Source organism: Fringilla coelebs (genome assembly GCF_963513975.1).
Source record: "Fringilla coelebs genome assembly, chromosome: 7".
Classification (NCBI taxonomy): Eukaryota; Metazoa; Chordata; class Aves; order Passeriformes; family Fringillidae; genus Fringilla; species Fringilla coelebs.
The window spans coordinates 9,254,624-9,266,880 of record NC_140035.1 but is presented as its reverse complement, the minus strand read 5'-3'; the positions used below and the strand labels follow the sequence as shown (position 1 = coordinate 9,266,880).

Genomic DNA, 12,257 nt, shown 5'->3' with positions numbered 1-12,257 from the left:
AATACAGATCTTACAGAGCCCAGGTGATATTTCTAAATCTTACTTCAGCACTTGACGTTATTTCAACATGGGCTCTCAGGTTGTGAAATCAATGCAAGTGTTTTAGAATACAGGAAGCATTCTCCTAAGTTCCAATTTCAACTTTAGCACATCACCATGCAAGGAGCAGGCATTTTTTCCCTAACTTCATTTCAGCAAACCTATTCAGGGTAAGATTACATTCTGTGTAACATCTCAAAACAAATTCTACAAAATGTGCTTGGCTCTCTCTGCATCAACTTTCCACCAAGCAATGAACATTTTCTCATCTCATTCTTCTGCAGAGGAAGCATTGTCATACCTCAGTGTAACTACATTTTTAAGTTCAGCTGTGTTTCAAACACACCCTTCATCCATCTACACATGGAACAGAAACTCAAACAATCCAGTTAATCCGAAACATGACAGAATGAATACCTCTTTAGCAAAAGATTCACACCAGACAGACCAAGCAAATCCTATGCTTTCTGTACTGCTTTTCAAATACCAGTGTTACCTTCAGGGGCCAAAAATGTGGGCCAGGAGACCTGAAAGGGCCTAAAGCTCAAAGACATACATCTCCACTCACTGCTCCACTCTTCAAACCCTATAGGCTTATCTTACCTATATTAAAAAAAAGCCCTTTTAGCGACCTAACTATTCCATAAGGCTAATGCACCTGGCACCTAAGAATTAAATATCTACTTCCCATATGCTAACATAAACACAAGGCAACACACATGTAATATAGTCAATGGGAAAAAAAAAGCCCATATAAGAATCTCATCAGGTAAGAAAAAGAATCACAGAATGCTCATAACATTTCCATAAAGCATTTGGACCCTTCAGAGATGGCAGCTCAGGAATATAAAACCAGTGCAGTGACAATGATTTAAGTATCACTAGAAGCAGGATCTCAACCTGTATACCCTGGTGGTAGTCCTTTCTTTCCTTTAAAGCATGATAAAAATCAAGGAGCAGAGGATGTTGTGATGCTACATTAGGGAGAGCACTGACCAACACTGAGCCAGAAAAAAGAAAATCTATCACTGCTCTTCAACATTCAAGCAGTTACAAACTGGGCATCAAAGAGCAATTTTCATTAGTGGAATCAGGGATTGCTGTGGCCTAAACAGCACTCTGTTATAGTATCAGAACAGTATCAAGCACCTTCATCAGAAATAAACAGAAGATTCAGCACATAAACTGACATGTGTTAGTATTTAAAGATAGTATGAAATCAGCCAGCAGAGGAAGGAGTAGAAACAAACTCTAAAATCATGGAAATGAGCAATCAGGTCACTTTCTCAAAACCCCTCTTGGAACACAAGCATGTTACAGCCCATGTACATTTGCCAAGACAACAAAGAAGGTTTTTTTAAGGGTATACTCATCTCCAGTTAGGATTTTTTTTTCCACACTGTTGCAACAAATCCACCACCTCCCTACTGCTAACCAACACTTGTGGTCAGATTAAATCAACTAAGAACTATTCCTATCCCACTTACATAAAATTCCAGAATTGTAAATCAGCCTCTTTTAATTCATTTTTAATCTCAATGACCCTCACTTCAAAAGAAAAAAAAAAAAGGCAAATCAAGTATTAAATCCAGTGTGCTTCCGCAGTGTATCCTCTTCAAAAGACTATCCATAACCTCAGCAAGAACTTCCAGGTAACTCTTTCCCTTGATACTTCAAAAATGGTATGAACAAGGAATCCCACTGACTTCTACCACATACCCCAAGGTGATTTTTCCTCATTACAGTTTTAAATTTCTCAAACAATTTTCAGGCACTTAAGCCCATTTTCAGACTGAGGCAAGCCAAAACACGAGATGTCTAGAAACTATTTTATAAGAGCAATAATAACACAGATATCCTGGCCCATTAGCTAACACTGAAAATAATCTAAAAAATAAAACACAGACTTCTCAGGATTGTGCCCTCTTGAATAAAAAGGTTGTGGAAATTGGATTCTACCTCAATGACTTTGGTGCCCTGCAGCTAATTCTCACTAATTAAGTCCTAGAATACACTAAAACAGAAATTCAGAATGATTAAAAGATATGATACATGTTTATAACAACTCCTGTAATTACTAGGAAAAAGAATCTTGAAAATTCTTGATGCCATTAACTCACAGACCAATAATTAAGGGCTACCATTCGAAACAGGTCTGAAATTTTTGAGAACTCATAGTCAAATAACTTCATGATGAAGTCAAGTCATAGTAAAACACATTCCATATAATCCATATTATTAAGCAAGCAGGAAACCAATCTGTAAAGCCAGAAAACATTCTGACAGGATTCAGATGAAGGAAAAATTCAGCATATTCTGCCTTTATGGACTGCTTTCCAGATACTGGTTCCTCATGTTGAGAGCCTCACACTGATGCAGCTGCACTCACCCAGGTTCCCTCAATGCAAAGATGTGTTCCACAGGTAACAGGGCAACAATTTGTAACAGAATCCTAGAATGGTTTGGCTCTGTGGGCACCTTAAAGATCACCAAGTTCCAATCCCCCTGCCATGGGCAGGGACACCTTCCACTAGACCAGGTTGCTCAGGGCCCCATCCAGCCTGGCCTTGAATACTGACAGGGATGGGGCATCCACAGCTTCTCTGAGCAACATCTTCCAGTGTCTCACTACCCTCACAGTCAAGAATTTCTTCCTAATAGCTACTCTAAATCTACCCTGTTTCAGTTCATTACCCCTGTCCTAACACTACCTGTCCGAGTACCCAAGATAGAAGCACCAGAGCCAAGATTTCTCTGCTGAACTTGTGTCCAACAAAAAGTGGGAAATTAAGAGTTGCCCAATGTTACAGCCAATTTTAGGCACATAAGATATAACTACAACACATTCCAGTTTTTCTGCACATGCAGCCACACTCTCATCACCAGCACAACTGCAGAAAGCCCCCTGCCTGTCCTGTGACCTACAAGGAATGTAATCCTGGGGTGACACAAAGGCACAGTAGACAGTAAAATGCGAGATCATGCAAGGAATTGACAGATTAAGTTTTCTGTCAGTTTGTCCTTTTACATCGCTGTTCCTTGGAAAGTGACAGTAAACTCACACTTAAAGCTGCACTACATTTGATCCAATATAGTGCATGTAACACTGATTCCTAACAGGCACCAACTGAACATGCCTGGTTTGCATGATCTACTTTTAACTGTCAGATTCAGACAACAAGCCCACTGGTTTTGTCTACAAATTGCCACCTACTTCACATCTTCCAGCAAAATACTGTGACAACTGGATGATCATCCTCTGTGTGCTCCTCTTCTATAAACTCTATTTTAATTCCCCTCTCAGTAACTTAATTTTATCATTGGTGATCATAAAAAAATACATTTCAAATACATAAAAATTCTTTTCTACGAGTCATTTAAAAAGACAACTTCATCATCTCTACCAGGAAAAAACAACACTAAAGTCAAGTAGCTTTTCCTTACTTCATTATACCCCATAACAATACAAGCTTTCCTGCTCCTCAGAACACAATCACATAACTTTGACATCTTTTTGCTGACTCAGACAAAAATTCATCACAAAATATAACTGTCAGATTCACCAGTGACAGAGGAAGCTCCTGAGAACCACAGCCTAATAAAGCCTCCTCCTTGAAGGATGACAACAGTCTTTCCCATATGAAAGATTCATTTTTATTTGATATTGTTAAAGCAATATTCACTCAGGGCACCTTCACACTAGCCTTTATTTTCAAGAAAACTAGTTATAGGGTCAAAACAGAAGTTGAAAACCAATATTTCATAGGCATGTCTGGAAAATCTGCAAGTGATTTTGGTAAAGTAATTGTATCACATGTTGGTACCCTGAGGATTAACCACCTCCTTCTGCAGTTCATCTACAGTGGTCAATACAAAAATTTTCTTCAAAGTAAGCAGTGCAAGATTACTCTAGCAAAAAGGATTTAGTTGAGTTCACCAATCTATCGTGAAGAACTTCTTTGTTAAAAAAAACTTGACAAACACAAAAGAGAACATGTCTTAAATTTATGTATATGGTTCCTGTTAAAAGCCTGGCAAATGTCATCCATCTCACATGTATTTTGTTTGATAGAGACTGACATGCAACAGAGACCTATGTTAGAAACCACTGTGTGTATGTGGCCAAAACCAGAGGAGAATCATGCCTCAGGAGATGATAATTTCCTTCAGAGTACTCCTATTTGAGACACTCTGAAATCATCCACTGAATCTGGAAATTCTGACTGTTATAATGCCTACAGACTAAAAAAATCATCCATGGATCCTGTGAAATGTATTTATTTCTTGGCTTACATACTCACTTTGCTCTCTCTTCCCTGCCTTTACAAAACTGAAGAATGTCTGCAGTGCAATTCTAAAGATCACTTGTTGAAAGCAAGCCTGGAGAGTTTTCAGTACCCACGGAAACCTGCAGAAACCCAGTGTATTTAGAAACTGCTTCCTTGCTTTGCCCCCTCCCAGTGACATCCCAGGCACTAAAACACACTGCTTATTGTTTGGCATAATAAACTTCACTTTATGAAGTTTATTATTCATTCATCCTCATTCTCCAGGACTAGAGCTTTAGGCCAGACAGCATCATAAATACATGCTACTAGAGTGTTGCATATCTGCATGCACACACACTTTAAGAGCATTATCACCATTTCCTTGATTCAAATACAATCCTAACAACAGAAAAAGAAAAATCTGACAAATTTTCAGGGCTATCACGTAGCAGTTAATATTCAGAGAATGTAGAAAGTTGGATTTTCTCTTTTTTTAAAATACTGCTAGTGATCACATAACTATGAAACATCTGCACAGCATCAGTATTTCTCACTTCACCTCTTGCACTAAGGTAACATGACCTGGTCATGATGTTACTGGCATTGTAAACCTCTCTAATGAAGTCTTTTATGTCCATGGTGGGGTGCATAAGTAACAAAAATTACTAGAGACTTTATGGGAAATTATTATGAAAATATTTAAGACAGTTGTACAAGTTTTTATGAATGGGCATCTTTTACCCTTGCAGATGCAGCTGCCATTTGAAACTCTTTTAGAGCAGAAGGCTCTATCAGTCACATAGCTGAGCTCACACAGATATCGCAACAGCCTTACACATGAGTAATATCACATGTTATATCAAGAAATTGGTTTATGGACATTTTACAGGCACCTTGATTTTTGGTTTTGGTTTTTATGTTGGATTTTTTGGGTTTTTTCCAGTGCAAGAGATCTAGACAGTTTATATTTGATAGGCTGTTCATAAATTATAGTCTACTGCTGTTTGCAGGTTGGAACTTCTTCCCACACAGATTTCATTTTATCATCAGACTGTTTAATTCTGCGCTTATAAAAATGTCATCCTAGTCATAAGGGAAGAATTAGACAGCACTGTCTTAAGATTTTCTGCACATACCATGACAAGATGCAGATACTGTGATACTAATATGCCAGCACAGTATATCAGTTCCAGGATCAGGCCAATACACATGCTGTTATTGAGCTATGGCTTGCTGTTTTCAGAAGTGCAATGAAATAATAAAATAATATAACCTAGTAATACATTAACTACCTTACAGTATTCACAGTGCTATCCCTTGATATCATAGCCTGGAATATATTAACACACTGATAATATCCTAAGAGTACATTAAAAATTATTTTGGAGCAAAAGCAGTACCAGCTTCTATATTATCTCCCAAAATAACATTCTGACAGTGTGAAAGAAGTTATCAGGAGATTCTAACCCTTCTGCATGTTGTGGATTGCAGTCTTTCTAAAAGACAGCGAATTTCCCCTTGGGACAAACTTAGAATCAAGTTTTGTGAGAACATATTATAGGTTTTTTCCAAGTATTTTATCCAAGATGATGAATGATACACAAAAAATATCTCTATATGAAGTCAGGAGAAGATAATTTAATCACATATAATATTTGAATACTCACATATGTTATTGTATTTTAATTTGTACAATAAATTTTAAGTTAAATAGTTTAAAATTTTATCACTTGTGTAGTTTATGGAATTACTGCTGATGTATAAAACATTCTGTTCTATGTAGATTTAAAAATGTATATTTAAAATGTATATTGAGAACCAGCTAATGAGCTAAACAGATGGGGTTGTGTATTTAACTTCACTGGAAAGTACTGAAATAAAGTAACTAACAGCATTTGTGCAAATGAAAATAAATCTCATGAAAATCTGAATGGATTTTCCTTTGTTAGACAGAAATTTGGGCTTGGCATATAACTACATATTATAGCCAGTGGCTGTGGTTTGCTGACACGTCTTGTCAATAGCTATGTCCCAGCTGTTAAAAAACAATAAGTTTGTACACTTAATACTAGTACAAGGGCTTCTGCACAGATACCAACTTACAGAACTGAAAACAGAAAAAAAATCATGAATCTCAGTACTTGAAGAAATATAATTTTCCCAAAAGCATTTCTTTCAAGAAAACCTAAACAAATTAAAGTGGAACTTAATCACAGTACTGATCCTTTACATAAGCCCTGCAACCTGACAGAAACAGACACCCATGTCTGGTTACATCCATGGAGCCTTTGTGGGACCACTTTTGTCTTTAAACACTCAGTTATGCAGATCAGACTGCAAGCTGAAGGCTTGAATCTATTTCATCATAAATGATGCTGGTTTGAAAGGCAGCTATCATTAAACTGCCAGGCAAAGGCAGAGGAAGTACTTATTTTAAATAAAACCTATCTATTTCTCTGTTAGATCCATTTAAGAGCCTTCAAAGTAAAAAATATTTCCACTGGTGCTTACTTTTCAATGCTTGTGCCATTCATTTAACATATAAGACATGTTAAGTTTGGACAAGAAAGCTGGATGCTTCATTCCGTGTTTAGGGTAACAGCAGTATCTTCATTTACAAAAGACATTACCAGTGGTACTATTTCTTATTTAACTTCCACTATTTCACAGAGAAAAATGCATTTTATATTAGAGCCAAAATTAAATCAAACTTAATACCAAATTATGCTAAACACTTAAAGGGGTTTTGATAGATTAAGGCCCACTCCATCAAGCTGCTCCCTACAGACAGGTCTCCATTTGTAAGAGCCCACACAGCAATCCTTGCTGGAGGAAGACACTACAGAGATTACAGTCACAAAAAAAATCACTAATGTCTTGCAGCAGACACAAAAACCAAACCCACCATGTTTCTCCCTAGATTACTAGAATACAAACACTTCCTCCCCATCAGTACATTTTTTAATGTTTAACCTAAATCCGTCTACTAACAACTGATACCCCGAGCTCCACTTTGCAAATCTATTTTACTGAATCTGTGATGCAGAGAACATATCTAGAAGTGAGATAAACTCTTTAAGATGAACCATCACCATATTTCACTAGAGTAATATATTACTAGCATTCTGATAGTTCAACTCTACTGGTACACAGAAATTCTCAGAGGGAAGTACAAACTTCCAACCTCTATGGTTTTACACCGTCTTTAGAACATCCCCACGCTCCACAGTGCTTTAAATCCTCATACAAATAAACTTGTACACACTGAACTCAGAGGGAAAACCACCTTTTGAAAAACTACATAACAATATTCCCAAAGTATATATTCCTTCAGGTGAACAATTCAGCCTGCAACATAACTTTTCACATTCTGAATAATTCTTCTCCCTTTTTTTTAAAATCACTGTGGTTGTTCAAGCAGCTACTTACCCACTTAATAGTTTGATTTCATGATCCATTATATTAGGGATTTTTCCATGGACAGAATATGTTTGCAATACAGTAGGCATGAAGCACACATGGACAAGACAAAGTAACAGAAGCATAGATTACATACACATCTGCTCTCTCAGGTCTCAGCCTGAGGAGCAAAGACAGAAGGACACATGCACACAGCAGTCTAAATGCAAGAGATCATCCTCATCTTTTTCAGCTTTCTTCATTTATATCAGCTCACTGACTGAAGTACAGGTATACTTGAGGAAGAGGGGCATGCAGACATCCAGAAAAAAATACAAAGAAAACACTTTTGGAAACTGAACACACACAAACATCCAGTTGCGTATTCATGAGGAAAGGCCATGACAACAGTTTTCAGGAAACTGCAACTGAAATTGAATTTTGTTTTCCTAAATTACTGCAACAAGAGCAGGCTTTGCTGGTCTCTCCTATGAATGTGTCTGTACCAAAAGCCTGCAGATCCCACGAGATCCACAGGAAAGCAGGCCTCACATGCTCCAGAGCTTCCGGTGCAGCCAAAACTCCTGCAGATGACAGCTGTCACTGGACAACGCACAAACCCAAACACTGCAAGTGAACACTGAAAAAGTAACATGGCCTGAAGGTGTGCAAACTTCTCACACAGCAGGATAGATGTTAAGTCTCAATCAAACCACTGGTTTATCTGGACTGATTTTGAGAACAGGATAAGAACTGCAAAAATTGATGCAGGGTAGTACCGGTTTTCTACTTCTTCCATTCACAAGGGATATTGACCAAACTCATGGAGAATGGCTACAAAATTTATACCATTTATAAAAATGAAATTGCATATGGGCACTCCAAAATGTTGAAGCATGATGGGTGGGCCCATGTATATATTCCCAGCAAGCTTGTCAAGTACTACTGATATTTGCAAATACGTACAGAAATAAACAAAGCTACTGAGATACTATTCAAAACAAAAACCACACAGTTCTCTGTAATTTGTCCTGTCCAGTGGCAAAGATGCTGCTCATCAGGACTAAGACATCTCTCATATCTACAACTTCTTGGACCAGAATGTCACGTGTATGCAGACAGAGATAGGTCATGCTCCAAGCAGACTTTCAAAGCAAGACTAAAGTTGTGATCACTGGATTGCACACATCCACTTTTTAAAAAATCATTCTGCAAAATCTCTCACAGCTGCCCTAAACAGTTTACAAAAACAAACTGATCAGAGAGATGATTTATGTTTGCAACATAAATGTCTTCCCTTTCCATGAGCCAGCTTAATGCAGACGTTGCTGCACTCACCCCAGCTGAGGTTTGGCAGGAATCGGGGGAGGAATGATGTTGATGAGTGAAAGTGTTTGAAGCCCAACTAATTTCTCTTCAACTCCTACTGGTCCCCCCTGCTCTCCCAAGCCACTTCCAGCCTGGCACTTGTTAGCAGCTCCCGACGCTGGGGAAAAGAGGTGCCGTGCAAAAGCTTCCTCCGAGCAGCTGAGAGGAGACTCTGAGAAGGTTATGCAGAAATAAAACCAAACGAAATGACTGTTCGCAGGTCGGCACGCTTCACCTATCTTACACCAGGAACAATGGAGAGGCGGGCAGCGGGAGGATACGGCCCGGGAGGACGGGGCCGGCGGGACGCGCTGTCCGTCCGTCCGTCAGCTCTTTGTCCGTCTGTCAGGCAGCCCCGCTGGCCCCATCCCCGCCGCCCCGGTGCGGCCTGCGCGGCCCCGCGGCTCCCGGCCGGGGGAGCGGACGGAGCGGGAGCAGCGGGAGCAGCGGACGGAGGGCGCCCGCCGCCTCTTCATCCCCCGCTCCCCGCCGGCCTCTCCGCGCCGGGGCCAAGCGCGGCCCATGCGGGACGCACCGCGCCGCGGCCCCCCCTTCCCTTCCTTCCCTCCTTCCCCTCCCTGTCCTCCTCCTCCTCCCGCCCTCCCTCCGCGCACCGAACGGCCCCGACCGGCCCCAGCTCGCTCCCGCCGGCACTTACCGGCCGCAGAGCTGCGAGGAGAAGGCGGCCGGGCCGGGCCGGGCCGGGGCGCGGCGGCGGCGGCGGCGGCTCAGAGCGGCCGTGCCGCGGCCCCGGGCATGGCGGGGGCGGCGGGGCGCGGGCAGGGGGGGCCGGCGGGGCGGCTGTGGCGGCGGGGGGAGCCCGGGGGGAGCGGCGGCAGCGGCGGCGGCGGCTCCTTCCTGCTGCTCCGCCGAGCGTCCGCGGGCGGTGACAGCGACACCCGGCCAGAGCGCCGCGCGCGCGCTGCACCACGGGAAACGCGCCCGGAGGACCGGCGGGACGGGAGGAGGAGGATGGCGATGACGGCGATGGGGAAGCGAGACGGGAGCCGGGAGCCGCGCCGGGGCTGCGGCTGCTGCCGGGGCGGGCGGTGCCGGGTTACGCGCGGGTCAGGAGGCCGCCGCGGCCGTGGGAGCGCTGCCCGCGCCGGCCCCGAGCGGAGGCGGGGCGGGAGAGACCCTTCGGGCATCGGCCCCGGCGGGGGCGGCCCCCCGTGCCCCTCGGTGCCGGGCCGGCGGCTTAATGCCCTGCAGGGCCTCCCGGAGGAGAGAAGGCCGGAGCGGCCGGCGTCGGCGTCGTGGAGAAGGCTCAACTATTACAGAATTGTTGTGGTGGGAAGGGACCTCTGGAGATCATCCCGTGCAACCCCCCGCCCTGGCAGGGTCAGCTGGAGCAGGTGGCACAGGAACGCGTCCAGGTGGGTTTGGAATGTCTCCAAAGAGGGAGATTCCACGACCTCCCTGGGCAGCCTGTTCCAGGGCTCTGCCGCCCTCAGTGTGAAGAAGTAAAGCCTGATGTGGTTCCCCACTCGTGATGCGTTTCTGGGGCGAGGCCCCGCTGCAGACTGCCCGTGCCATTACACACGAGAGTCCCTCGGACTCTCAGGGCCTCCAAATCCATCTGAAAGTCCCAACATGAGTTTTCTGCACTGTAATCTCCATTATCATGATGTTTGCCATGACCCTGCACAGTAAACTATTTGGAGAATCGCTGGAGGCCCAATCTTAAAACCCAACACCTTCCATGGACTAGCCCTCCACCCAAACTGGCTGCACATCTGCAGCCCGGGCTGTGGCACGGTGTCACTTCCACCTCTCAAGTTCACCTCTTTCAAGGGTTACCAACTTTTCCACGTTTCTCTAAATAAAGTCTTTCACCCAGCAACGCACTTAAACACGTGCGTACCTCAATTGCTCTATGTCATTTGCGTATAATTAAGCATGTGCTTAAGTGCTCTGCTGGATTGAAGCCAAGATCTGCATAAGCTCTGTTGGGTAAAATTTACCAGCTTCACTGGGCTTAGCTCTGTGACTCATTCAATCAGCAGAAGCCCAAAGCTTTTTGCTACAAGCTTAGTTATTCCCAGGCTGTCCTACAGGATCACCCTGTCTCCGTGATGAGGCTTATGCCCTTCACTCAGGTCCTGCTAGAAATGAGAAGCATCTGCCTGGTGAGTCAGCTGAAGACAGGGTTTCGAGTTCCTTCAGCCAGGTGCATTAATAAGGTTCTGCACCCTCACGCGGGTCAGAGGTTGTGCCATCAAGTTACAGTGCAAGAAATTTCATTAAGGAGAGAGTACTAATGACACCAGGACCCTGAAGAAGGTCTGCCCTGACTTTGTGCAATATGTACATTTCAAAATGATGGTGTCGAGTACTCAATGAACAGAGGAAGGGATTAATAAAATGTAGCTACGTTCCATGCAGTCCTCTACAGTTTTACACAAATACAAGAAGTGTCATTAACCTGCTTATTGAATAAAATGGGAAACTTTTTCATTTCCAAAACCAGAGTTTGAGAAGCTGAGGGAAGATATACATTTATTCAGCTTTGATTTTTTTTCCTTCAAAGACAGTTAACTTGGTGACTTTACTCATTTTTCCCTGTCAAAAAAAAAAATCTTTTGAATTGCATTAAGTCTGAGTCGGAAAGCTCAGCACTAAAACCTTATTTTAAAACACACTGAGGAATTAAAGCTTTCTGCAGGGTGAGCACAAGTCTTTCTCCAAGGACACATCAATTGGAACCTGCTTTTCAAAATATCTGTTTGGCAATTAACAGTATAATATGAAGAAGAAAGACTGCCTTGTATTTAATGCAAAATAGTAAGACTCAGCATATTTGAGTGCTGTTCATTACTCTTCATTACTCTCTTATCATTCTTCTGTAACCTTAATCAAGACATGTTCCAATTTCCAAATGACAGTTTAGGTTAGAGTGCAGGTTTTTGTGTTGTTTTAAGAGGAATTAAGCGCCTATAAATTGTCAAGTTCAGTAAGAGTCTTACAGTCCTTTGTCCATCTGTAAGTCCCCTGCACCAGGGCAGAGGTGGTGAAGGGATACATCAGCCCCTGGACCTCTCCCTCATGTGTTTTTCAAATGATGTTCCTCACCAAGTCACCCAGCTGTGGTACTGATGTTCATATTGGTGTTTGGACACATATTTAATACTGTGCTGTTTATTTATTAGTAGTATTTTGACATAGCAAAATAGAAAATAAATA

General features: G+C 42.5%; 1 protein-coding gene across 2 annotated transcripts in view; it reads right to left on the bottom strand.

Moving 5' to 3' along the window:
* Positions 1-9,847, bottom strand: part of ZNF148 (zinc finger protein 148) — a 40,722-nt gene extending 30,875 nt beyond the window's left edge. For both annotated transcript variants that reach the window (XM_084208954.1, XM_084208955.1), the window contains exon 1: positions 9,733-9,847. The gene's annotated coding sequence lies outside the window, so the exon portion shown is untranslated. The remainder of the gene's footprint in view (positions 1-9,732) is intronic.
* Positions 9,848-12,257: the final 2,410 nt, after the last annotated feature.